General features: G+C 46.2%; 3 non-coding genes across 3 annotated transcripts; 2 read left to right on the top strand and 1 right to left on the bottom strand.

Annotated features, from left to right (window-relative positions):
- Positions 1–1501: 1501 nt before the first annotated feature.
- On the bottom strand, positions 1502–1592 carry trnar-ucg (transfer RNA arginine (anticodon UCG)). Its single transcript is given in 2 exon segments — positions 1502–1537; positions 1556–1592. It is a non-coding gene; the product is annotated as a tRNA-Arg (tRNA).
- Positions 1593–3388: 1796 nt separating this feature from the next.
- On the top strand, positions 3389–3478 carry trnap-agg (transfer RNA proline (anticodon AGG)). Its single transcript is given in 2 exon segments — positions 3389–3424; positions 3443–3478. It is a non-coding gene; the product is annotated as a tRNA-Pro (tRNA).
- An 18075-nt stretch (positions 3479–21553) lies between these two features.
- trnar-ucg (transfer RNA arginine (anticodon UCG)) lies at positions 21554–21643 on the top strand. The gene is given in 2 exon segments: positions 21554–21590; positions 21608–21643. It is a non-coding gene; the product is annotated as a tRNA-Arg (tRNA).
- The last annotated feature ends 2015 nt before the right edge of the window (positions 21644–23658 follow it).

The raw sequence follows: 23658 nt of genomic DNA, 5'->3' as shown, positions 1-23658 counted from the left end.
TTTTTATGGGGAGAATTGTGAGCAGATTCAATTAAAATGCTCGCAAAAAGAAGCGGATTGAGGAAAAGATAAACATATTTTAACTGAATGAACAGGACTTCTGCGAGCTGGGTTTGCACCAGCTCAAGGAATCGCAATGCAACTTGAAACATAACATCGGCGGCTCGTTGGTCTAGGGGTGTGATTCTCGCTTAGGGAATTTCTGTGGCTTAAAATGCGAGAGGTCCCGGGTTCAAATCCCGGACGAGCCCAGTCACATTTAGTTAAACTCAACACCTCAGTCATGAAAGCTGAAATCGCTCTACTTTAAAAAAAACAGAATGATCCGGGACTGTGAGCTCTGCCATTTTAAACAGACACAGAATGAGCCGGGACTGTAAGCACTCCCGGTTTAAACAGACCCAGAGTGATTAACAACTGACCACGAGCCATTCCATTAAAGACAGGCCTGATTTTCAATGCTTAAGAAAGCGATGGCAACATAAATCGGACTGTTTCTATAATAGGCGGCCGATTACAATGCCCGCTCTTCTGTTGGACGACAAATTGAAGGTTTACTCCATCATAATTTTTCCATTTATCTCCGTCATTTCTCTCCAGCCAAATGACCTGAGTGTAGGTGTCAGCCGTGGCTCAGCTGCAGCCAAGTCAAGCAGCACTCCAGAGATTTGAGCACATAATCCAGGCTGACACTCCAGTGCAGTACTGAGGTAGTGCTGCACTGTTGGTGCCCCTGTCTTGCTGGTAAGACGTTAAACCGGGCCCTCCGATCCCATGAGATTATGCCGAAAAGAACGAGGATTTCTCGCCCATTATTTAGCTCTCATCCAAAGACACTAAAACAGAAAATCTCTTCATTAAGGTTGATCAATATTTTTGAAATTACATTGCCTCCTGAAGGAGAAATTTATGTTTCTGCTCCCTAAACATTTGCCTCTGGTCCCGCTACTCTTTCATTCGGTGACAATCTCAGCAGAAGAAAGGAGGAGTTCGGCAATCTCCGAATCACGATCACTGCTCCACATTCATTCAAGATGTTGAAGAATTGCAGTGGTCTCTTTTAATTTTAACAAGATATGAGTAATGCATGGGGCACAGACCAGGAGCACCAGGGCGATTCTGACGAAATTGCATTTGACAGTTTATTTTAGGCAAGTTTCAGTTAAAAGCTCGGAAAGGGTGCCAGTATCAAACGTAATAACGACGAGGATGGGATCCGCATTCTCGATGAACAGTCCATCGCCTCAACCTCTCGGCCACCTCGTCTCAACCATGCACTGCTCTCAGCCATTCCATTTCCTGGTTTTTGCATCTAAGCAGAAATACCCTGAAAGAAAGTCCACTTCACCGCTTATCCTGCCCATGCACACAGATCTACAATGTTGAAAATGGACAATCAGCTTAATGTAAGCAAAAGGCCTTCCGCTGCTTCAGTTGAGGGACTGTCAAAAATGGTTGGTTTGAAGCCAGATTCAGAACAGAAAAAGTGTCGCCAATTGAACGACCGCGGCAGGACTCGAACCTGCAATCATCTGATAACTGAAAAACCTCGCAACCGAAGTCAGACGCCTTATCCATTAGGCCACGCGGCCACTGATGCGGCTGTACCTCTTTTTATGGGGAGAATTGTGAGCAGATTCAATTAAAATGCTCGCAAAAAGAAGCGGATTGAGGAAAAGATAAACATATTTTAACTGAATGAACAGGACTTCTGCGAGCTGGGTTTGCACCAGCTCAAGAAATCGCAATGCAATTTGAAACATAACATCGGCGGCTCGTTGGTCTAGGGGTGTGATTCTCACTTAGGGAATTTCTGTGGCTTAAAATGCGAGAGGTCCCGGGTTCAAATCCCGGACGAGCCCAGTCACATTTAGTTAAACTCAACACCTCAGTCATGAAAGCTGAAATCGCTCTACTTTAAAAAAAACAGAATGATCCGGGACTGTGAGCTCTGCCATTTTAAACAGACACAGAATGAGCCGGGACTGTTAGCACTCCCGGTTTAAACAGACCCAGAGTGATTAACAACTGACCACGAGCCATTCCATTAAAGACAGGCCTGATTTTCAATGCTTAAGAAAGCGATGGCAACATAAATCGGACTGTTTCTATAATAGGCGGCCGATTACAATGCCCGCTCTTCTGTTGGACGACAAATTGAAGGTTTACTCCATCATAAGTTTTCCATTTATCTCCGTCATTTCTCTCCAGCCAAATGACCTGAGTGTAGGTGTCAGCCGTGGCTCAGCGGCAGCAAAGACAAGCAGCACTCCAGAGACTTGAGCACATAATCCAGGCTGACACTCCAGTGCAGTACTGAGGTACTGCTGCACTGTTGGTGCCCCCGTCTTGCTGGTAAGACGTTAAACCGGGCCCTCCGATCCCATGAGAGTACGCCGAAAAGAACGAGGATTTCTCGCCCATTATTTAGCTCTCATCCAAAGACACTAAAACAGAAAATCTCTTCATTAAGGTTGATCAATATTTTTGAAATTACATTGCCTCCTGAAGGAGAAATTTATGTTTCTGCTCCCTAAACATTTGCCTCTGGTCCCGCTACTCTTTCATTCGGTGACAATCTCAGCAGAAGAAAGGAGGAGTTCGACAATCTCCGAATCACGATCACTGCTCCACATTCATTCAAGATGTTGAAGAATTGCAGTGGTCTCTTTTAATTTTAACAAGATATGAGTAATGCATGGGGCACAGACCAGGAGCACCAGGGCGAATCTGACGAAATTGCATTTGAAAGTTTATTTTAGGCAAGTTCCAGTTAAAAGCTCGGAAAGGGTACCAGTATCAAACGTAATAACGACGAGGATGGGTTCCGCATTCTCGATGAACAGTCCATCGCCTCAACCTCTCGGCCACCTCGTCTCAACCATGCACTGCTCTCAGCCATTCCATTTCCTGGTTTTTGCATCTAAGCAGAAATACCCTGAAAGAAAGTCCACTTCACCGCTTATCCTGCCCATGCACACAGATCTACAATGTTGAAAATGTACAATCAGCTTAATGTAAGCAAAAGGCCTTCCGCTGCTTCAGTTGAGGGACTGTCAAAAATGGTTGGTTTGAAGCCAGATTCAGAACAGAAAAAGTGTCGCCCAGTTAATTGAACGACCGCGGCAGGACTCGAACCTACAATCGTCTGATAACTGAAAAACCTCGCAACCGAAGTCAGACGCCTTATCCATTAGGCCACGCGGCCACTGATGCGGCTGTACCTCTTTTTATGGGGAGAATTGTGAGCAGATTCAATTAAAATGCTCGCAAAAAGAAGCGGATTGAGTAAAAGATAAACATATTTTAACTGAATGAACAGGACTTCTGCGAGCTGGGTTTGCACCAGCTCAGGGAATCGCAATGCAACTTGAAACATAACATCGGTGGCTCGTTGGTCTAGGGGTTTGATTCTCGCTTAGGGAATTTCTGTGGCTTAAAATGCGAGAGGTCCCGGGTTCAAATCCCGGACGAGCCCAGTCACATTTAGCTAAACTCAACACCTCAGTCTTGAAAGCTGAAATCGCTCTACTTGAAAAAAAACGGAATGATCCGGGACTGCCAGCTCTGCCATTTTAAACAGACACAGAGTGATCCGGGACTGTGAGCACTGCCGGTTTAAACAGACCCAGAGTGATTACCAACTGACCACGAGCCATTCCATTAAAGACAGGCCTGATTTTCAATGCTTAAGAAAGCGATGGCAACATAAATCGGACTGTTTCTATAATAGGCGGCCGATTACAATGCCCGCTCTTCTGTTGGACGACAAATTGAAGGTTTACTCCATTATAATTTTTCCATTTATCTCCGTCATTTCTCTCCAACCAAATGAACTGAGTGTCGGTGTCCGCCGTGGCTCAGCGGCAGCAAAGTCAAGCAGCACTCCAGAGACTTGAGCACATAATCCAGGCTGACACTCCAGTGCAGTACTGAGGTACTGCTGCACTGTTGGTGCCCCCGTCTTGCTGGTAAGACGTTAAACCGGGCCCTCAGATCCCATGAGAGTATGCCGAAAAGAACGAGGATTTCTCGCCCATTATTTAGCTCTCAACCAAAGACACTAAAACAGAAAATCTCTTCATTAAGGTTGATAAATATTTTTGAAATTACTTTGCCTCCTAAAGGAGAAATTTATGTTTCTGCTCCCTAAACATTTGCCTCTGGTCCCGCTATTCTTTCATTCGGTGACAATCTCAGCAGAAGAAAGGAGCAGTTCGACAATCTCCGAATCACGATCACTGTTCCACATTCATTCAAGAAGTTGAAGAATTGCAGTGGTCTCTTTTAATTTTAACAAGATATGAGTAATGCATGGGGCACAGACCAGGAGCACCAGGGCGATTCTGACGAAATTGCATTTGAAAGTTTATTTTAGGCAAGTTTCAGTTAAAAGCTCGGAAAGGGTACCAGTATCAAACGTAATAACGACGAGGATGGGATCCGCATTCTCGATTAACAGTCCATCGCCTTAGTCTCTCGGGCACCTCGTCTCAACCATGCACTGCTCTCAGCCATTCCATTTCCTGGTTTTTGCATCGAAGCAGAAATACCCTGAAAGAAAGTCCACTTCACCGCTTATCCTGTCCATGCACACAGATCTACAATGTTGAAAGTGTACAATCAGCTTAATGTAAGCAAAAGGCCTTCCGCTGCTTCAGTTGAGGGACTGTCAAAAATGGTCGGTTTGAAGCCAGATTCAGAACAGATAAAGTGTCGCCCACTTAATTAAACGACCGCGGCAAGACTCAAACCTACAATCTTCTGATAACTGTAAAACTCACAACTGACGTCAGACGCCTTATCCATTAGGCCACGCGGCCGCTGATGATACTGCGCCTCTTTTTAAGGGGAGAATTGTGAGCAGATTCAAGGAAGCTGCTCGCAAAAAGAAGTCATTAACAACTGACCACTCATAACTCTTGTGCCAAAGCCTATTGCATTTAAAACAGACATTTTTTTTAATTATTCATTGATGGGATGTGGGCGTCGCTAGCTGGTTGGCCTGCATTTAGTGCTTATCCCTAATTGCCCTTGAGAAGATGGTGGTGAGCCGCATTCTTGAACCGGTACAGTCCATATGGTGTAGGTACTCCCACAATGCTGTTCGGAAGGGAGTTCCAGGATTTTGGCCCAGCGGCAGTGAAGGACCGGCGATACAGGTCCAAGTCCGGATGGTGTGTGGCTTGGTTGGGAACTTTTAGGTGGTGATGTTCCGATGCGTCTGCTGCCCTTGTCCTTCTAAGTGGTAGAGGTCGCGGGTTTGGAAGGTGCTGTTGAAGGAGCTTTGGCGAGTTGCTGCAGTGCATCTTGTAGATGGTACACACTGCAGCCACAGTGCGCTGGTGGTGGAGGGAGTGAATGTTGAAGGTGGTGGATGGAGTGCCAATCAAGCGGGCTGCCTTATCTTGAATGGTGTCGAGCTTCTTGAGTGTTGTTGGAGCTGCACTCATCCAGGCAAGTGGAGAGTATTCCATCACACTCCCGACTTGTGCCTTATAGATGGTGGAAAGGCTTTGGGGAGTCAGGAGGTGAGACACTCGCCGCAGAATTCCCAGCCTCTGGCCTGCTCTTGTAGCCACAGTATTTACATGGCTGGTCCAGTTCAGTTTCTGATCAATGGTAACCCCTAGAATGTTGATAGTGGGGGATTCAGCGATGGTAATGCCATTGAATGTCAAGGGGAGATGGTTAGAGTCTCGCTCGTTGGAGATGGTCATTGCGTGGCAGTTGTGTGGTGCAAATGTTACTTGCCAGCCCAAGTCTAAATGTTGTCCAGGTCTTGCTGCATATGGACACGGACTGTGTCAGTATCTGACGAGTCTCGAATGGTGCTGAACAGTGTGCAATCATCAGCGAACATCACCACTTCTGACCTTATGATGGAGGGAAGGTCATTGATGAAACAGCTGAAGATGGTTGGGCCTAGGACACTGCCCTGAGGAACTCCTGCAGTGATGTCATGTGATTGAGATGAATGACCTCCAAGAACCACAGCCAACTTCCTTTGTGCTAAGTATGATTCTAACCAATGGGGAGTTTCCCCCTTGATTCCCATTGACTTCAGTTTTGCTAGGGCTCCTTGATGCCACACTCGATCAAATGCTGCCTTGATGTCAAGGGCAGTCACTGTCACGTCACCTCTTGAGTTCAGCTCTTTTGTCCATGTTTGGACCAAGGCTGTACTGAGGTCAGGAGCTGAGTGGCCATGGAGGAACCCAAACTGGGTGTCAGTTAGTAGGTTATTGCTGAGTAAGTGCCGCTTGATGGCACTGTCAAGGACACCTTCCATCACTTTGCTGATGATTGAGAGTAGACTGATGGGACGGTAATTGGCTGAGTCGGATTTGTCCTGCTTTTTGTAGACAGGACATACTTGGGCAATTTTCCACATTGCCGGGTAGATGCCAGTGTTGTAGCTGTACTGGAACAGCTTGGCTCGGGGCGCAGCTTGTTCTGGAGCACAAGTCTTTAGTACTATTGCCGGAATGTTGTCAGGGCCCATAGCCTTTGCAGTATCCAGTGTCTTCAGCCGTTTCTTGACATCACGTGGAGTGAATTGAATGGGCTGAAGACTGGCATCTGTGATGCTGGGGACCTCAGGAGGAGGCCGAGATGAATCATCCACTCGGCACTTCTGGCTGAAGATAGTTGCAAATGCTTCAGCCATGTCTTTTGCACTAACGTGCTGGGCTCCACCATCATTGTGGATGGGGATATGTTTGGAGCCTCCTCCTCCTGTTAACTGTTTAATTGTCCACCACCACTCACGACTGGATGTGGCAGGGCTGCAGAGCTTTGATTTGATCCGATGGTTGTGAGATCGCTTAGCTCTGCCATCTCCTATACTGCAGCTATATGTTCCTCCAAGGCAGCCACTTTAACTTTCTGCTGGTTGTCTACCTCGGTCGCCCATCTGATCAGTTCATCAAAGGTCTGCATGGTGACCAATCCAGTTTTCAGTGTGGCCTGATGGGCACCACACAGCCCTTCCTTGTACATTTAACAACATGCCAAATTGTCTTGTTGTGGTGCTATTATACCTGAGTGGGCTACAAAACTAGTCCACTTCCGTTCTCCATAGTCATGGGCGGACTCCCCTTTCCCCTGACTAATTCCAATGACTTGTCCCTACTTTACTTGTACAAATCCTAAAACGTGCGTAACAGCGGTCCTAAATGCTGTATAATCCATATCTCGTTGCTGCTTTGTAGGGGCTACATTTTGATACCATGTTCCGTCCCTATATTGTTGAGTTAATTGACCCCACATATCTTCACTCATTTTTGCCCTCACTACTCCATCAGCATCCCGGTTTTGGAAGTTCTGACCTATTCTCATTTCTCTTAGTTTCTGTCAGAATATGGCATTACTCTGTCGGGGCTTTAGTTCCGGCAGTATTTGAAGCAACTTTAATTTATCTCCTGGGGAGAAAGGTACGTCAGTGTTTTTTATCTGAACTGGTACTGCTGGGATGGTAATGGTGCCTGTGGATGCCCCTACCAGTATAGGCACCGCCGGGGTGCCCGGAATAAATTCCACCTTAATAGGTGCCGTTTTTATGTCGTCATATGGGGGCGGGATATCCCCATCATTATAGTCGAGGTCATGTTCAGCCCCTTTTTGGCTTAGCGCATCCCAGTCTACCCTGTCCTTGAATACTCTTTTCACCTCTGATGGCGCTACAGGATCTGTTGCCATTACTGGTACTTCGGTACAATTTTCGCGCCCGTTTTTGGTCCAAATTCGAGCACGGCTACTCAACTCATAATATGCGTGAGCCACTAAAATGATGGCCTTTTCTTCATTTAATTTTCTTTCTTTAGCTTACCATTCTCTTTGTTTCGCCGGTGGGTCATTCGGTTGCCAATCCTTATTAACAATTTTGTCAATTAATCTTTTATTTTTGTCCGCTAAATAGCGTGTCAGAGACCCCACCGGTCCCCACTCGAGTTTTTCACTTTCCATGGTTAATTGTTGTCAGCAGTACGTCCCGTACTTTACTCTTGCAGAGTGAGACAGTACTTGCAACTGCAGTTGTCAGAGTTACCATCTTTGCTTTACTCTCGCAGAGTGAGATGTTACTTGCAACCGCAGTTCTCAGAGGTATCTCCCTTATTTACTCTCACAGAGTGAGTCCATCCTGGCAACAATTTTGTTCGGGTAATTTGTTGTCAGATGTATGCTGAGCACTACTTTCAACTGGAGTTGTCAGAGGTATGCTTAAACTTTCTGCATTGCTTGCAACTCGATCTGTCAGAGTTATGTTTTAGACTTTTTCTCCAAAGTTAACGCACTACTTGCAACACATACCACACCTACACTTCCGCGCATTTCACCTGCACCCCAAGACCGCTTGACTTATCGATTCACATGTTTTAGTTCTTTGATTCAAAAGGGGGCGGTGGACATGAGACGGTGTTACCTTGCCCTAACTGTATGTGGCTTTTTAAAGTACTCACGTTTTTGGTTCAGCTTCACTCGCCCATGCTTCCCGTCCGTGAGGATCCTGTTCGTGATGCCAATTGATGTGGAGCATTTTAAACAAACACTTGACACAAGGTTTTCGGATCGATAATCAAGTCTTCTTTATTACACTGGTGGGGAGACAATCTGCTCTGTCTTAGCCAGACTTCACCAAATTGGTACAGCAAACACTACATTTTTATACATTAAAACACATATGTCCTGCTCGCTCAGAATTCATTCCTGCCACCTGATTGGACCTTGGCCATATGCATCTTCACTGATTGGTTGCCTATGCTGCATAACATTAAAGTACCACTTTTATTATCGTAAACCTTTATGTCCGTTATCCCCCACGCTGTTGTTGCACCTATGATCTTTGCTTATGCCAGATAGGGTCTCATCAACATTGTACTTCTGACTCATTGTCCTCCTTTCCTGCCTCTCTAGGCCTCTTTAATTCCAACTCATTGTTTTACTTTCCTGCTAGAACAGAACTTACATCCTCTAGGCCTCTTATGGTTTCCACATCTGACTATTTGCAATTGTCTGTAAGTGACACAATCTGCAGTTCTAACACTACCGCTTAGGTTATCTCAACTGCCAGTTCAGCAATTTAGAAAAAGCTTACTACTGCAAAGACTTATTAGCTTATTTTCTTTATTACACCATTCAGTGAAACTGCCAGCGATGTCACTTTTACTCTTTCCCCACTGCAGAAGGAACCATTTATTTAATATCAACATTTATAAACGGGCCATGCTGGGACACCCTGGCAGGATCTGTGCGGAGAGGAAGGCAGAGTTAAGGTTTCAGCTCGATGACCATCTGTTCCTACAAATAAACATCATGCATATGTTAGTAGTTTTTAAACAGTAAAAAAGAGAACTTGCACTCCTATAGCACCTTTCACGACCGTCGGACGTCCCAGTTGCTCACCAATGCTCAGTTTGAGTCCCGACAGGACCACTAGGTTCCAGACCACATTACAGCCTTGATTCTAACATGGACAAAGGAGCTGAATTCTAAAGGCGAGGTGAGAGTGATTGCTCTTAGCAGCAAAACAGCATTAGACCAAGTGTTGCATCAAGGAGCCCGAGTAAAATTGAAGTCAATGGAACTTGTGGGTGGACACAGGGGAAAGTCGACTGTTGGAGACATACCTAGCATAAAGGAAGATGCTTGTGGATGTTGGAGGCGAATCAAGTCAGCACCGGGACATCACTGCAGGAGTTAATCTTCACCTGCTTCATCAATGGCCTTCCTTCTATCATAAGGTCTGACCTGGGGATGTTCAGTGATGATTGCACAATGTTCAGTTCCATTCTCGTCTCATCAGATAATGAAGCAATCCTGGCCTGCATGCAGCAAGACCTGCACAACATTCAGGCTTGGGCTGATATGCGGTAATAACCATCGCGCTACACAAGTGCCGAAGCTTCTTCCACAGCACCTCCCAAAACCGCGACCTCTACCTCATGGAAGGAGAAGAGCAGTTAGCACATGGAAACTACCACCACCTGCAAGTTCCCCTCCAAGGAATGCATCATCCTGACTTGGAAATATATCGTCATTCCTTCATTGTCACTGGGTCAAAATCCGGGATCTCCATCCCTAAAAGCAACGTGGGTACCTTCACCTCACGGACTGCAGTGTTTCGAAAAGGCGCTCATCACCACCTTTTCAAGGGCAATTAGGGATGTGCAATAAATTCTGATATTGCCAGCGACACCCACATCCCATGAATGGTGATTATTTTTAAAATTGCTTTACAGAAAATGAAGTACTTTTGAAGCGTAGTCACTGCTTATAATGTAGGAAAACATGGCAGCCGATTTATACACAGCAAGATCCCACTGTGATGTTAGCTGTCGGACACAGCTATGCCCAGGACACCTAGGAGAACTCAGTACCTCTTAGACTCAAAGAACCTTAGAAGTTTACAGCACAGAAGGAGGGTCATAGGCTCTGGCTGAATGACCGACCCAGCCTAATCCCACTTTCCAGCTATTGGTCCGTAGCCTTGCAGTTTACGGCACATCAAGTGTATATCCAAGTACTTTTCAAATATGACGTGGGTTCCTGCTCTACCACCATTTCAGGTAGAGAGCTACAGACCCCCACCACCCTTTGGGTGAAAAAAGTTCTCCCCAACTTCCCTCTAATTCTTCTACCAATTACTTTAAATCTATTCCTCCTTGTTATAAACCTCTCTGCTTACTGAAACGGATGCTTCCTATCCACTCTAGCTTGGCCCCTCATTATTTTATACACCTGAATTAAGTCTCAACACCGCCTCCTCTGTTCCAAAGAAAACAACCCCAGCCTATCCAATCTTTCCTCAGAGCCAAAATTCTCCAGTACTGGCATCACCCAGAGGACAACAGTCGAAATGTAATTGGCAAAATAACCAGAGGGGAGATGAGGAGTTTTTCTTTTTTACATTACGAGTTATTATAATCTGTAATGCTCTGCCTGAAATGGTGGTGGATGCAGCTTCAATAGTGAGTTTCAAAAGGGAATTGGATAAATACTTGAATTGGAAAATTGTGCAGGTGTATGGCGAAAGAGCTGGGAATAATTGGATTGCTCTTTCAAGAGCACGACGGGGCAAATGGCCTCATTCTGTGATGTATGATTCTGTGATTCTCTGAAAGGTTTTATTAAAGGATTCATCTGAATGAGGCGGTTATTTGCCGGCTCCACTATCTCATTTTATTGCTGTATACAAGTGTCTGTTCTGTTTTCCCTCAACCTCAACTCAAGCTCTGAGTACTGCACGGTGGCCAAGTGGTAAGGCGTCCGTCTCATGAACCAAATATCACCCCCAACTGCGCCTGGGAGGGTTTTATCATATTTAATTTGACATTTTTAAGGTTTCTCCTTTTTTATCTCTATCAAAACCATTCTTAATTTTGAACATATCTATCAACAATCTTCTTGACATTCACTGCTCTAAGGAGAAAAATTCCAGCTTCTCCAGTCTCTTCGCAAAAATGAGGTCCCCCATCCCTGGTACCATTCCAGTAACTCTATTCTAGACTCTCTACAAGGCCTTGAGTTCTTTCCTAAAGTGTGGTGCCCAGAAATGAACGCAATACTCCAGCTGAGGCCTCACCAATGCTTTATACATGTTTAGCATAATTTCCTTGCTTTTATGTTCTAATCATCTATTAATAAAAGAAAGGAACCCTAATCATTTCTAACATCCTTCTCACCTTGTTCTGCCACCTTCAAAGATTTGTGTGCACACACCCAATGTCTCCCTGTTCCTGCACCTTCTTTATAATTGTACCATTTAGAGCTGGTTAATAAATTGCAGGGGGGAGCATTGTGAGCAATTTAGGGGCCAGTGATCTCCAGAGGGAGCCGATAAAAGGAAATAATCGGCCCCATTAAATTAGTACCATTTAGTTTACATTGCCTCTCCTCATTCTTCCGACCAAAATATATCCCTTTGCACTTCCCTACGTTAACTTTCATCTGCCATGTGTCTGCCCATTCCACCAGTCTCTTTCTGTTCATACTCCCTCTTTGTAGCTCTTACTATCTGCTCTTACTATCTGTGCTTTGTATCTTTCCCATTCGCCAGGATCTGTGCTATGTTTAGCATTTTTGTATGCTTTTTATTTTATTTTACCGCTGTCTGTCTCTTACCTCTTTAGTCGTCCATGCCTGTTTTTTTGTCCAGTAGAGTTCTTGCCCCTCAGGGGTATAAACTGATTCTGTACCATGTTAAATTTATATTGAACACCCCCCACTGATCTTCTGCCATTTTACCTATTAACAGATTTGCCCAGTTTAATGTGGACAGTCTCTCCCTCATCCCGTTGAAGTCGGCCCCACCCAAATCTAGAATCTTAGTAGTTGTTTTGCGTTTCCTCCTTTCAAATACTAGGTTGAACTCGGTCATGTTATGATTACTATTAAATAAATGTTCATGCACCTTTACTCTGTTGATTAAATCTGACTCATTACTCATTACTAAATCAAATATGGCCTGCCCGCGTGATTTTTCTAAGGCATATTGTTGTAGAAAACTATTCCAGGTGCACTCAATAAATTAATTAACTATCTGACAGGTGCTAGTCTGCTTATCGCTATCTTAGGAAAATTTAAATCCTCCATTAAAACCACTCTGCTTTTCCTACACGCTTGTCTAATTTCTGCATTTATAAAATTTAACATTTCACAACTGCGACCAGGGGGCCTCTACCGAACTTCCACTACAGTATTAAATCATTTCCTAGCTCTTAATTCTACCCATAAAGTCTCCATAGCCTGCTTATCTCTCATTATGTCCTCTCTTAGCATTGTAGTGATTTCATGCTTAATCACGAAGACTACGAATCCCCCTGTACCATTTCCCTATCTTTCCTGTAGACGTCCAGCAGAACTTCCACCACTCTGTATTACCGCCAACTTGATATGAAGGCTACAATTCCATGAACCTTTCATTTTATGTTGTACCTGTCCAGTAGTTTAAAGGAATTACTCTACGTTAAGTTTTAATATTTTCTGCTCCTCCAGAGTTCCTAACTCCTCACCTTTTTGAATAGACTCTGATTTGTATTACTCTGGTCTAAAATGGATGATCTCACAGTTCTCCACGTTGAACTCCATCGGCCAATGTTTTGCCCACTCACTTAATCTATTAATGTTCCTTTGGAACTTTCTGCTCTCACCTACACTACTTACTGTGCCACCTAACTTAATGCCATCAGCAAACTTGGTTATAGGATGGACCTCATCGAAATGTGAAAGAGGGCTGGGAATGGGAATAGATCTGCGGGCTGAGCTGACAGGACATTGGAATTCAGAATGTATAAAGTGCAGTCTCCAATGCTCCACTTATCTAAATCAGACTGAAAGTAAATTGTAATACATCATCGATCCATATTGGTCGCTGTAACCTGAGGTTGTAGCTCGGTGTTTCAGTTTGGAAAGGGTTGTGTTTCTGTGGCACAATCGGTTGACAAGGTCAGCTGTCAGCTCAAATAATTGATGGTTCCATTAACGATCGAGTAATCTTTACCTTATTGTCTCACAGTTTCAGTTTTCAACGAATGAACACAAATGTGATGCAAACATTGCCAGCTGGGCCCGGTTGATATTCCCAACATTTACCCTGCGGTCGGATAGCACGCACATCAAAAATATTAAAAAGCCTGAGACTGGCTTCACGGAAATCAGAATTCATCTTAGCAGACTAGGCCCCGAAAGGACGGATGGGAGGCCGCACTGGTTGCAGGAGAGCTGGTTCGCTGTGACATGGATGTTTCCGCAGTGAGCCACACCAGGCTCTCTCCGTGTTTCTACAATGAATGTCACACTGTTTATTTTGGAAAAGCAAAATGATATTCACATTCTCACTGGTTTCAGTTGATTTGTGAGAGATCATTATAAGATCCTGCAGGGCTGCCTCGGTTAATAATAACTGTTTTAAGCTGAATTTGAGACACGGCAGCAAATCTATCATTTTGTTGCTGTTTTCCAGAGCCCAGAATGAGTGAGGCCGTGAAAAGCAGCTCTCTTCAATAACCCGCTGCTGGCAAATAGCAGCGAATGTGGCATCAGACAGCGCATTACAGCCCATCTCTGGGGAACAAGATACCGCTGAAGCAGAGTGGTGCAGAGCTTTACATCTCACGCCTATAGGTGACGCCATGGAGATCGATATCATAGAATCATAGAGTGATAGAATATTACAGCACAGTAGGGGGCATTCGGCCCATCGAGCCTTTGAAAGAGTGAACCACTCCCCTGCGGGTTCCCCATAGCCCAGCATATTTTTTTATTTCCAAGTGTTTATCTAATTACCTTTTAAATGTTAGTATTGAATCTGCTTCCACTACCCCTTCAGGCAGTGCATTACAGATCATAAAAATTCACTGTATTAATGTTTCCTCCTGTCACTTCTTTTTCCGTTCCAAATACCGTAAATCTGTGAATTCAGGTAACTCACCCTCTGGTCACTGGAAACAGATTGTTCTTCTTAACTCTCTCAAATCCTTCAAGTTTTTAATCACCTCCCTCAAATCTCCCCTTAAGCTTCTCTGCTCTAACGAGAACAACCCAGCTTCTTTAGTCTCTGCACATAACTGAAGCCTTTGATCACTGGTACCATTCTAGTAAATCTCCACTGCACACTCTCTGAGGGCTTGACATCCTTCCTCATGGTGCTGCCCAGAATTGGCCACAATACTCCAGCTTGGGCCTAATTAGGTTTTTATGAAGTTTGAACATAAATTCCTTGCTTTTTTGCTCTATTCCCCGATTTATAAAGTCAAGGACCGCGATGCCCTCCTTGCAGCCTTCTCAACTTGTTCTACCACCCCCAAATACTTGTGACCGTACACCCCCAGGTCGTTCTGTTCCTGCACCCACTTTAAACGTAACACGTGGTTTATTTTCACTCTCCTGATACTTCCTACCAAAATTAATTCGTCAAATTTCATCTGCCATGACCATTTCGCCGGTCTGTCTATTTCCTCCTGAAATCTGCCAATAACATTCTTGTGGCGGTTCCACCGGGTGTCCCTTACATATATTATACATAATTCACTTTAACATACTTATGTATGTATATAACTTACCTCTTTGGGCCGTTACCCCTTTAACATACCTGTTTGGGCCGTTGCCACTTTAAGGATGCTACATAATGCACTGACGTTACATCACGCAGCACGTGACACACCTAAACGCGTCGGCCGCCGGCCTAGTTCGGCCGTCCGCTCCCTCGACGGTCACAACAGCCGGCAACAGTGCCGGGTGCCTCTCGCGCTCGGACTTCGGCCACAACGGCCAGACTCAGTGCTGGGTAAACGCGCCGACGTATCGGCGCAGATCATGTGACCGCCCCAAGCGCGGGCGAACGCTCTGAAGTCACGACGCGGTCCCGTGACGCCCGAACCGCGGGAAAACACTGCCGAGCGTGATGACATCATCACGCAACCCACAGGACTGCGGACTTAGTCCTCGTGGTGTCCCCGCTGGGTTAAGACCTACCTACCGGCTCTCCTGCATCCAACTCCATTGTCTGCTGTATAACATCTGTTTCCTGCATTAAATAACTTATTGATTGTTCTCCTGGCGTCCAACTCGATTATTTAGCAGTCATTCATTCAATACCTACCTAGGTGAACAGGAACTGCTGCATTGGTGACCCCAACCACGAAGACCCGTTCCCTGCCGACGATTCACCAGCCCGTCAGCCTGCTGGTTGTGTGACCTACCACACTTTTCAGCGAGGCGGAGAAGCGTGCCGCCCTCTCGGCAGTTTTTCCACTAAGTCAACAACAAAAAGCGTTGCCATCCTCCAGGCAGTTTACCGCTACCGAAATTCACAACAACCCGGACTGTTGCCGTCCTTTCTCCAGTTTTCTCCTTAACAAACGCAAACAGCTACTGACGCTGCAAACATCGAGGACGGGTGTCCCTTACTATGTATATACATAATTCCCTTTAACTTACCTTTGTATGTGCATAACTTACCTGTTTGGGCTGTTGCCCCTTTAACGTACCTGTTTGGGCCATTGCCCCTTTAAGGACGCGTCCTAATGCGCTGCCGTCACGTCACGCATCACGTGATGCATGCGCGGCAGCCGCCAACCCGGCTCGGCCTCCCGTGACGGCAGCCGACACAGCTCGGCCTACCGCGCCCGCGACTTCGGCCGCATCGGCCAGTTGCAGCGCCGGGTGTCACAGAGTCATAGAGTTTTACAGCACAGAAAGAGGCCCTTCGGCCTATCGTGTCTGCGCCGTCCATCAATCCCTGTACAGTCTAATCCCATTTTCCAGCATTTGGTCCATAGCCTTGTAGCAATGGCATTTCAAGTGCTCATCCAAATGCTTCTTGAATGTTGTGAGGGTTCCTGCCTCTACCACCCTTTCAGGCAGTGAGTTCCAGATTCCAACCACCCTCTGGGTGAAAAAGTTCCTCCTCAAATCCCCTCTAAATCTCCTGCCACTTACCCTGAATCTATGTCCCCTTGTTATTGACCCCCCTAATAAGGGGAAAAGTTCCTCTTTATCTACCCTATCTATGCCCCTCATCATTTTGTACACCTCAATCAGGTCCCCCCTCAGCCTTCTTTGCTCCAAGGAAAACAACCCCAGCCTGTTTCGCCTTTCTTCATAGCTGAGGCGCTCCATGCCAGGTAACATCCTGGTGAATCTTCTCTGCACCCTCTCCAAAGCAATCACATCCTTCCTATAGTGAGGCGACCAGAACTGCACACAGTACTCCAGCTGTGGCCTCAACAGCGTTTTGTACAGCTCCATCATAACCTCCCTGCTCTTATATACTATGCCTCGGCTAATGAAGGAAAGTATCCCATATGCCTTTTTAACCGCCTTATCTGCCTGTTCCGCTGCCTTCAGGGATCTATGTACATGTACACCAAGGTCCCTCTGACCCTCTGTACTTCCTAGGGTCCTACCACTCATTGTGTATTCCCTTGCCTTATTTGTCCATCCAAAATGCATCACCTCGCACTTTTCAGGGTTAAATTCCATTTGCCACTTTTCGGCCCATCTGACCAACCCGTTTATATCGTCCTGTAGCCTGAGGCTTTCCTCCTCGCAATTTACCACACCACCAATTTTCGTGTCATCTGCGAATTTAGTGATCATACCTTTTACATTCTCATCCAAATCATTTATGTAGATCACAAACAGCAAGGGACCCAGCACCGATCCCTGAGGTACCCCACTGGACACAGGCTTCCAGTCACAAAAGCAACCTTCGACCATCACCCTCTGCCTCCTGACACTCAGCCAGTTTAGGATCCAATGGGCCAAGGCACCCTGGATCCCATGGGCTCTTACCTTCTTGACCAGTCTCCTATGCGGGACTTTGTCAAAAGCTTTACTGAAGTCCATGTAAACCACATCCACAGCATTCCCCTCATCCACACACCTAGTCACCCCCTCGAAAAATTCAATCAGATTGGTCAGACATGATTTACCCTTGACAAAGCCATGCTGACTATCCCCAATTAATCCTTGCCTCTCCAAGTGGTGACTAATTTTGTCCCTCAGAATTTTTTCCAATAATTTCCCTTCCACAGATGTTAGGCTCACTGGCCTGTAATTCCCTGGTTTATCCCTGCTACCCTTCTTGAATAATGGTACTATGTTAGCTGTTCTCCAGTCCTCTGGTACATCCCCTGTGGCCAGAGAGGTTCTGAAAATTTGTGTCAGAGCCCCTGCAATCTCCTCCTTTGCCTTACAAAACAGCCTGGGATACATCTCGTCCGGGCCTGGGGATTTATCCACTTTTTGGCCTGCTAAAAACGCTAGTACCTCCTCCCTCTCGATGCTAATATGTTCAAGTATGTCACAGTCCCCTTGCCCGATTTCTATGCCTACATCGTCTTTCTCCATATTGAACACAGATGCAAAACATTCATTTAAAACCCCGCCTGCATCATCTGGCTCTACACACAGATTGCCACTTTGGTCCCTAATCGGCCCTACCCTTTCCCTGGTTATCCTCTTGCCCTTAATAAACTTATAAAACATCTTAGGATTTTCCTTTATTTTGCTAGCCAGTGTTATTTCATGGCCCCTCCTCGCCCTCCTAATTTCTCTTTTAAGTATGCCCCTGCACTTTTTATACTCTGTCTTTAGTCTTTTGTAACTGCCAAATGCCCCTCTTTTTTTGCTAATGCATTTTTGTATATCCCTTGTCATCCAAGGTTCCCTTTGCTTGTTGGTCCCACCCTTGACCTTTACAGGAACATGTTGGCGTTGTACTCTCTCTATTTCCCTTCTGAAAGTCTCTCACTGTTTTGACGTGGATTTTCCTATAAGTAGCTGCTCCCAGTCCACTTTGGCCAGATCCTGCCTTATCATATTAAAATCGGCCTTCCCCCAATTTAGAACCCTTATTTCCGGGCCGTCTTTGTCTTTTTCCATGACCACCTTAAATCTCACCGAATTATGGTCACTGTCGCCAAAATGCTCTCCTACTGACACTTCCACCACTTGCCCGGCTACATTCCCTAGAATTAGGTCCATTACCGCCCCCTCTCTTGTAGGACTTTCCACATGTTGGCTCAAAAAGCTCTCCTGGATGCACTTTAAGAATTCTGCACCCTCTAACCCTTTCACACTCTGACTATCCCAATTAATATTCGTGAAGTTGAAATCCCCCACTATTATTACCCTATTATTTTCGCACATCTCTGAGATTTGCCTACATATCTGTTCCTCTATCTCCCCCTGACTGTTTGGGGGCCTATAGTACACTCCCAGCAAAGTGCTTGCCCCCTTTTTGTTTTTAATTCTACCCATATGGCCTCATTAGAGGAACCCGCTAATATATCGTCCCTCCTTACAGCAGTAATTGACTCCTTAATTAATATTGCAACACCCCCTCCCCTTTTACACCACCCTCTGTCTCGCCTGAAGATTCTATACCCCGGAATATTGAGCTGCCAGTCCTGACCCTCCCTCAACCATGTCTCCGTGATAGCAACAATATCGTACTCCCATGTTTTCAACAACAACTTCAGTTCATGCACCTTATTTGCAAGACTCCTTGCATTAAAATAAATGTCTTCCAGCCCTGCCATATTCCCTTTTGCCTTTACATATTTGCTCTGCCTTCCCAGCTGACTTGTTTTTTCCTCCGTATTTGGCTGTAAATCACCCCCTACTATAGCTCCACTCTGTATCCCATCCCCCTGCCAAGTTAGTTTAAACCCCCCCCAGCAGTGCTAGCAAACCTCCCAGCAAGGATATTGGTTCCCCTCTGGTTTGGGTGTAAACCGTCCGACTTGTACAAGTCCCACCTTTCCCAGAAGCAGACCCAGTGATCCAGGAAACTAAAGCCCTCCCTCCTGCACCATCCCTTTAGCCACGCATTCATCTGTTCTATCTTCCTATTCCTATACTCACTAGCACGTGGCACCGGGAGTAATCCAGAGATTACAACCTTTGAGGTCCTGCTCTTTAATCTTCCACCTAGCTCCCTAAATTCTTGCTGCAGGACCTCATCCCTCTTTTTACCTATGTCGTTTGTACCAATGTGGACCACGACCTCTGGCTGTTCACCCTCCCCCTCCAGAATGCCCTGCAGCCGCTCAGTGACATACTTGACCCTGGCACCAGGGAGGCAACAAACCATCCTGGATTCACGTCTACGGCCACAGAAACGCCTATCTGTTCCCCTTACTATAGAATCCCCTACCACTATTGCTCTCCCACTCTTTTTCCTCCCTTCCTGGGCAGCAGGAGCACCCCCAGTGCCAGGAAGTTGGCTGCTGCTGCCTTCCCCTGGTGAGTCGTCCCCCTCAACAGTATCCAAATCGGTATACCTGTTTGAGAGGGGAATGGTCACAGGGGTCTCCTGCACTACCTGCCTGCTTCTATTGCTCCGCCTGGTGGTCACCCATTTCCTATCTTCCTGTGCAGCCCTTACCTGCGGTGTGAGCAACTCACTAAACGTGTTATCCACGACCCTCTCAGCATCGTGAATGCTCAACAACCCATCCACCCGCAGCTCCAGTGCCTCAATGTGGTCTGCTAGTAGCTGCAGATGGATGCATCTCCGGCACACGTGGTCATCAGGGGCACCGGCAGTGTCCCTGAATTCCCACATAGTGCAAGAGGAGCATATCACGGGGCTGGGCTCTCCTGGCATGACCTTCCCTTTAATTAATTTAAATTAATTTACTATCACCAATTAAAGATATCTCTAAGGCGCTTGTATAGTCTACCAACGGTCCCTGCTATACCAGAAAAGAACCTAGTAACTATAAACTACAGAGTTAAAGTTTAAAAAAGAGAAATACTCACCAACCAATCACTTACCTGCTCCCTGGTGACGTCACACTCTGATTACTTTTTACCTCTCTCCCCGCTGCTGAGTTGGTATGCCTCAACTCCCTGCTCCGTGCTCCGACTGGTCTCGGGCCTCGCTGGTTGCCAGTTTTTATACCGGGCTCCTCACCTCCCTGCTCCGTTCTCCAACTGGTCTCGGGCCTCGCTGGTTGCCGGTTTTTATACCGGGCTCCTCACCTCCCTGCTCCGTGCTCCGACTGGTCTCGGGCCTCGCTGGTCGCCGATTTTTTTACCGGGCTCCGCACCTCCCTGCTCCGTGCTCCGACTGGTCTCGGGCCTCGCTGGTCGCCGGTTTTTATACCGGGCTCCTCACCTCCCTGCTCTGTGTTCCGACTGGTTTCGGGCCTCGCTGGTCGCAGGTTTTTATACCGGGCTCCTCACCTCCCTGCTCCGTGCTCCGACTGGTCTCGGGCCTCGCTGGTCGCCGGTTTTTATACCGGGCTCTCAAGGGATCGGAGGACCCGGTTTAATGTCTTACTAGAAAGACGGAGGCACCAACAGTTCAGCACAACCTCAGTACCGCACTGCAGTGTCAGCCTGGATTATGTGTTCAAGTCTCTGGAGTGGTGCTTGACTTTGCTGCCGCTGACCCACGGCTGACACCTACACTCAGTTCATTTGGCTGGAGAGAAATGACGGAGATAAAGGGAAAAATTATAATGGAGTAAACCTTCAATTTGTCGTCCAACAGAAAAGCGGGCATCGTAATCCGCCGCCTGTTATAGAAACAGTCCGATTTATGTTGCCATCGATTTCATAAGCATTGAACATCAGGCCTTTCTATAATGGAATGGGTCGTGGTCAGTTGTTAATCACTCTGGGTCTGTTTAAACCGGGAGTGCTCACAGTCCCGGATCATTCTGTGTCTGTTTAAAATGGCAGAGCTCAGAGGCCCGGATCATTCCGTTTTTTTAAAAGTAGAGCGATTTCAGCTTTCATGACGGAGGTGTTGAGTTTAACTAAATGCAGGGGAGCTCGTCCGGGATTTGGCCCCAAACCTCTCGCACTTTAAACCACGGAATTCCCTAAGCGAGAGTCATACCCATAGACCAAGGAGCCGCTGATGTTTTGCTTCCAGTTGCATTGCGATTCCCTGCGCTGGTGCAAACCCAGCTCGCAGAAGTCCTGTTCATTCAGTTATAATGTTTATCTTCTCCTCAATCCGCTTGTTTTTGCGAACAGTTTCCTTGAATCTGCTCACAATTCTCCACATAAAAAAGAGCTTACCACCATCAGCGGCCGCGTGGCCTAATGGATAAGGCGTCTGACTTCGGCTGCGAGTGTTTTAGTTATCAGAAGATTGCAGGTTCGAATCCTGCCGCGGTCGTTTAATTAACTGGGTGACAATTTTTATGTTTTGAATCTAGCTTCAATCCGACCATTTTTGACAGTCCCTCAACTGAAGCAGCGGAAGGCCTTTTGCTTACATTAAGCTGATTGTACATTTTCAACATTGTAGATCTGTGTGCACGGGCAGGATAAGCGGTGAAGTGGACTTTCTTTCAGGATATTTCTGCTTAGATGCAAAAAGCAGGAAATGGAATGGCTGAGAGCAGTGTATGGTGGCGACGAGGTGGCCGACAGGCTAAGGCGATGGACTGTTTATCCATTGCCGATCTGTATGTGAGGATTCGGATCCCACCCTCGTCGTTAATTACGTTTGAAACTGCTGTACTTTCCGAGCATTTAACTGAATCTTGCCTAAAATAAGCTTTCAAATGCAATTTCGTCAGAATCGCCCTGGTGCTCCTGGTCTGTGCCACATGCATTACTCATCTCTTGTTAAAATTAAAAGAGACCACTGCAATTCTTCAAATTCTTGAATGAAGTTGGAGCAGTGATCGTGATTCGGAGATTGTCGAACTCCTCCTTTCTTCTGCTGAGATTGTCACCGAATGAAAGAGTAGCGGGACCAGAGGCAAATGATTAGGGAGCAGAAACATAAATTTCTCCTTTAGGAGGCAATGTAATTTAAAAAATATTTATCAACCCTAATGAAGAGATTGTCTGTTTTAGTGTCTTTGGTTGAGAGATAAATAATGGGCGAGAAATCCTCGTTCTTTCCGGCATACTCTCAAGGGATCGGAGGACCCGGTTTAACGTCTTACTAGAAAGACGGAGGCACCAACAGTGCAGCACTACCTCAGTAGCGCACTGGAGTGTCAGCCTGGATTATGTGCTCAAGTCTCTGGAGTGGTGCTTGACTTTGCTGCCGCTGAGCCACGGCTGACACCTGCACTCAGTTCATTTGGCTGGAGTGAAATGACGGAGATAAAGGGAAAAATTATAATGGAGTAAACCTTCAATTTGTCATCCACCAGAAAAGCGGGCATCGTAATCGGCCGCCTGTTATAGAAACAGTCCGATTTATGTTGCCATCGATTTCATAAGCATTGAAAATCAGGCCTGTCTATAATGGAATGTCGTGGTCAGTTGTTAATCTCTCTGGGTCTGTTTAAACCGGGAGTGCTCACAGTCCCGGATCATTCTGTGTCTGTTTAAAATGGCAGAGCTCAGAGGCCCGGGTCATTCCATTTTGTTAAAAGTAGAGCGATTTCAGCTTTCTTGACGGAGGTCATATAGTCATAGAGTCATAGATTTATACAGCACAGAAAGAGGCCCTTCGGCCCATCGTGTCTGCGCCGTCCATCAATCCCTGTCCAGTCTAATCCCATTTTCCAGCATTTTGTCCATAGCCAAGTGCTCATCCAAATGCTTCTTGAATGTTATGAGGGTTCCTGCCTCCACCACCCTTTCAGGCAGTGAGTTACAGATTCCAACCACCCTCTGGCTGAAAAAGTTCCTCCTCAAATCCCCTCTAAACCTCCTGCCCCTTACCTTGAATCTATGCCCCCTTGTTATTGACCCCCCTACTAAGGGGAAAAGATTCTCTTTATCTACCCTATCTATGCCCCTCATCATTTTGTACACCTCAATCAGGTCCCCCCTCAGCCTTCTTTGCTCCAAGGAAAACAACCCCAGCCTGTTTAGTCTTTCTTCATAGCTGAGGTGCTCCATCCCAGGTAACATCCTGGTGAATCTTCTCTGCACCCTCTCCAAAGCAATCACATCCTTCCTATAGTGAGGCAACCAGAACTGCACGCAGTAATCCAGCTGTGGCCTCACCAGCGTTTTGTACAGCTCCATCATAACCTCCCTGCTCTTATATTCTATGCCTCGGCTAATGAAGGCAAGTATCCCATATGCCTTTTTAACCACCTTATCTGCCTGTTCCGCTGCCTTCAGGGGTCTATGTACATGTACACCAAGGTCCCTCTGACCCTCTGTACTTCCTAGGGTCCTACCACTCATTCTGTATTCCCTTGCCTTATTTGTCCGTCC

Source organism: Somniosus microcephalus, unplaced genomic scaffold (genome assembly GCF_052327205.1).
Source record: "Somniosus microcephalus isolate GS21.2 unplaced genomic scaffold, FLI_Smic_1.0 unresolved_chr1, whole genome shotgun sequence".
NCBI lineage: Eukaryota > Metazoa > Chordata > Chondrichthyes > Squaliformes > Somniosidae > Somniosus > Somniosus microcephalus.
This window is presented reverse-complemented; position numbering and strand designations above follow the sequence as displayed.